Source organism: Platichthys flesus, chromosome 12 (assembly GCF_949316205.1).
Source record: "Platichthys flesus chromosome 12, fPlaFle2.1, whole genome shotgun sequence".
In the NCBI taxonomy this organism is placed as follows: Eukaryota; Metazoa; Chordata; class Actinopteri; order Pleuronectiformes; family Pleuronectidae; genus Platichthys; species Platichthys flesus.
The window spans coordinates 25,373,922-25,378,634 of record NC_084956.1 but is presented as its reverse complement, the minus strand read 5'-3'; positions in this window follow the sequence as shown (position 1 = coordinate 25,378,634).

Below are 4,713 nucleotides of genomic sequence, written 5' to 3'. Positions count from 1 at the left end.
ACACACTGGGGCATCTCCCTTCAGCCGAATCCTGTGTTGCACCAGTGAAGTGAAGCCTGGTGTTTCTCTGAAGAGCTCTGGGTCAAGCAGGGGTTTCAACTCTGCCTGCCGAGTGAGAGACAGATGTGACAGGTCCACCTCTGGTGGCTCCGCTGTGGTGGTGGTGGCTGGAAAGAACTTGTCCACGGTATCCTCCTCTTTCACCGCACGGACCAAAAACTGCTGGCGCAAAGGCTCCGGGCACACCTGGAACTCCTTCAGCAGGTTAACATGAAAAGTCTGGTATTTTTTAAACCTGTCGGGCATAAAAAATTCATATGTGACCTTACCCACACGTTTACTGATTTCCTATGGTCCATGCCACTTAGTCAGCAACTTGCAGTCAGTGGTTGGCAGCAGCAAAACTGTACTTTTTGGCCTGGATGAAAGACTAGCTCTCTGGCCTTCCGATCATACCACACTTTCTGGTTTCGTTGAGCTGACTCCATGTGTTCATGTGCAAGTGCTGTCATCTCCTTCAGTCGCTTGATCATTTTTACCACATATGCTACCACATTTTCTCCTTCCGGCTTTGACCTCTCCCAGTAGTCTCTCAGCAGGTCCAGCGGTCCTCTCACCTGGCGGCCGTACAATAGATCAAAGTGGGAGAAACCTGTGGATGCTTGTGGGACCTCTCTGTAGGCAAACAGTAGGTATGGCAGCCAGCGATCCCAATCAGAACCTGTGTGAGACACAAACTTGCGCAGCATGTTTTTCATTGTCCGGTTATAGCGCTCCACCGGCCCATCCGTCTGGGGGTGGTCTTAATGCCCTTCATTCCCAACAGTTGATAAACCTGCTGCAACAGTTTGGACAAAAAATTTGTCCCACAGTCTGTTAGGATTTCCTTGGGGATGCCCACTCTAGAAAAAAGCTGTAAAAGGCAATCCGCTACCTGTCTAGCTTTGAAAGACCTGAGAAGGAAGGCTTCAGGGTAGCGTGTGGCATAGTCACAAATAACCAAAATGTAACGGTGGCCTGAGGAACTTTTCTCAAGTGGGCCTACAATGTCCATGCCTATCCTCCTAAAAGGTGTGTCAATAATGGGCAAAGACTGTAATTGGGCACGTGTCACTCCTTTAGCAGAGGTTAGTTGGCAGATTTCACAAGAAGCACAGAACTGAGATACTTGAGTGTACATCCCTGGCCAAACAAAGCGGCTTCCAATCCTGTTGAGAATTTTCTGGGAAGCCATGTGACCTGCCCATGGAATTGAATGACCCAACTCCATAACTCTCTGTCTGAACTGTGGCAGTGCTAAAGTCTCAGTTTTTCCTGTTTTCTGATAGAGAAGGCCCTCTTTTACTATGAAGGTGGCATCATGTAAACAGCTTGGGTTATTTTGCTGAACCCCCTCCACCTCTGTCACCTTCCCAAACCACTTCTTCAATGTAGCATCTTGTTTTTGTAGCGAGCTCAGATCTGGGGGAAACTCAAAATCAAGCAGTCCAGGGGGTGTAGGAGAGCTTTGTGCTCCTTGCCCTGTACTCTGTGCTCTGGTGGTGACATTACATGGTTTTACAGGCAATGTGACTGGATTAGTCAGTGGCTCACTGAAATCGGCTACTGAACTTTGACCTTCATCCCTGCTCCCATCAGGTTTACATATTTGCTGGGTCATAAGGGCATAGAGTGTGGGTACATCATTGCCTAGAATCACTGTATATGGCAATGTTGGAGCTAATGCCACAGTCAACAGGAAAGTCTGCCCCCCCACAGTCGGATAAACTTCAGCTGTAGGATAAACATGTTCATCTCCATGAATACAGCTTATCCGTGATTTATCTTGACTACATTTTTCTCTGGGGATCAAACTGGACAAAACTACTGTCTGAAAGCATGCTGAGTCAAGTAGTGCTATCTCACACTGTCCCTTGATCAACACTGGGGCTGTACGGCCTGCATCCCTTACTGCACCCCCTGTGGCTGGTCTTGGAGCGGAACAAAGAAGAGATGGTCTAGGGTGGCTCAAAGCTGGGCAAAATGGTTTTGTGTGACCTAAACCATTACAGTGGTAACATCTAACCTCTTGTTTAGGGGTTCGAGGGGGAGGTTTTTTAGCATGGCTTGTGGCCTGGGGAGTAAACTGCCTATCATTTGAAAACCCTCTACCCCATGGCTGACCAGACCCCTGTTCACCCCCAGAGGACCTACCTGAATGGGCCTGGTTCTCCCAGCCAAAGTTGGTAGCTCGGCTTCCTCTCCTGGCTGATGTGAAGACCTCTGCCAGGCATGCAGCTTCCTCTGCAGTCCCAGGGCCGTGCTCTCTGATCCAGATCTCCAGCTCTGGGGGGACCATCCTCAAGAACTGTTCAAGAATAATAGTCTCTGACAGTTCTTTAACTGTGGATTTCTCTCGCTTGACCCATTTGCAGAAGAGGTCTTTCAGACGCACATACAGCTCTCGTGGAGTTTCACCAGGCTCAATCTTGAGAGAGTGGAATCGTCTACGGGAGGTATCAGATGTAATTTTATATTTTGCCAAAATTGCTGCTTTAACTTTTTCATATTGTTCTGAGTCTTTCAGGTCCATCAGAACATAAGCACTGCATGCTTTGCCAGTCAGTAACGGAACCAGCCGCACTGCCCATCCATCTTTAGGCCAGCGACATACTCGGGCCATTCTCTCAAAAGTGGTTAGGAAATGCTCAATGTCATCATCTGGAGCAAATGGCAGCAGTTTGGGATCCCTCCGATGTGTGAAATCCCAACTTGTCGGGCTCATCCTCTCATCTGGGTCATCAGAATCCCCATCATGGTTGTCACGACCATTGTCATCATCACCTCGTTGTGGAGGGTGGATTCCATCCCTCGTGTCCAGCTCTGTTCTTTGGTCATCATAGCCACTTGCTGCTGCATTTGGGAGACTTGATGCTGCGTGCATCTCCATCTCTGTTCTTGACAGGAGGACTCTGTCTCTGCTGGCTGGTCCTGCTCTGTTTGTGCTTGAATGAGTGACTTCACCAGACCAGCTAGTTCATCAAGCTTTTCTTCTGTCTTTGCGCCCGTCCTGATGTCTGGAGCACATGCTCCGCTTGGCCACTTTTCTTTCCTTGCAATGGCATCTTTTGCTGTAACGTGGATCCCAATTCTGACACCACTTGTTAGGACGACCACACTTACGGTTGGACCGTACAGCAAAAGAAGACCAAGGCAGGATAGTTGCGTGTCACAGACGGGTTTATTGTGGTCTCTCAGGCAACATGGCCCACGTCCTCCAACTCATGCAGCAACCACACGGGAAAACACTCTCCCCACTGATAACAAAATGGCTCCTTATCTAGGGTGCCTAGTTAAGGAGGGAGAAACCATTCCCCATGCTGACATGCTCTCCTTTTGACAACACTTTTCTTTTATCATCATACCCACCATTCTCCCATATACACACCCCCACACACATTTATTTACAAACACCCCCTCATCCCCAATTCCAGCACATTACAATAATCACATACACTTATCTTCCCACACCCACACTAATCACCACTTGGATGCTCCCGGAACTATAAATATGGTGCTTGTTTCCTGGGGAGGCCTTTTGCCCAAACACCCTGGAGACAAAAGAGACTGGTGAGTACCATTACCCACACAAACACACACTTTACCCTTCCCAATATACTAACACACACTATTGCACAACATATGATATTAGTCACATCTCATATTAGCGTTCAGTTACCACAAATGCACATTAACTCTCATGTCCCTCTTTTGCAGGTGGAACCATTTGGCCATCACAGAACCTACAAGCTCAGATTTAAAAAGGACAATAAATGTATCACCAATCGATAAAGATGAACTGTTTTTAAGTGTGCACATATGCCATGTGCAAACTCTGCGAATCTAATAAAGTGCAACCGCTTACAAACGCATGTGCAATTATTAAAGTGCATGTACCCGGTTAAAGCGCATGGTGCAATATTCCACAAACCTCATCTCAAGCTCCAGGGAACGAAGTCCTCTTCGTTACAGTCACTCTTCAGATTTGTCTGATTTCATAAAAATATATTAGTCCTTAACATTAACTGCAACAATCATCTTCTAGATCATTTGCAATAAACCAGGGAATATGAAACAAATTGTACTGAAAGCAAGCTTTGATCATTTTAAATGTATTTTTTTTGTTTCTCTTATTGAGGAACCCTCACTTTGATTCATAATCTTCCCTCAGGCTGAATACGAGCACTAATTTCCTCTCTGGATGTGGGCCACATAGATATATATATATATATAAAGGCTAGACATCTCATCCGTGTTGCCGGTCTTCCAGTTTAACTTGCGGGCATGGCTTCTGGCGACATTCCAGATGTTGAGGCTGTTTTTTAAGAGCCGGTGGCAGATTCGTCATTTTCACAAAGCGCCTGTGTGCTATAAGCTTCTAGCCTGATGACGATCTCACTAGGCCACCGAGTCGCTGAAATAAACATTGCGCGTTAGATAAATGTCTCGTTCTTTGCTTTGTCAGCTGTATTTCAATCAGGAGAGACTTGATTTCCAATTAACAGATTTTATTTATTTACTTTTTACATGCACAGAAATGTGAATGTTAAACAGTCTGTCATTTTAGACCCCTGTGAGATGTCATCAGGATTTAGAAGAGGGTGTAGCAGAACATCGAACAGGAATACCCCCCGGGGTCTAGACACTGGTGGTGGTTTAACGTCTAATGTAAGT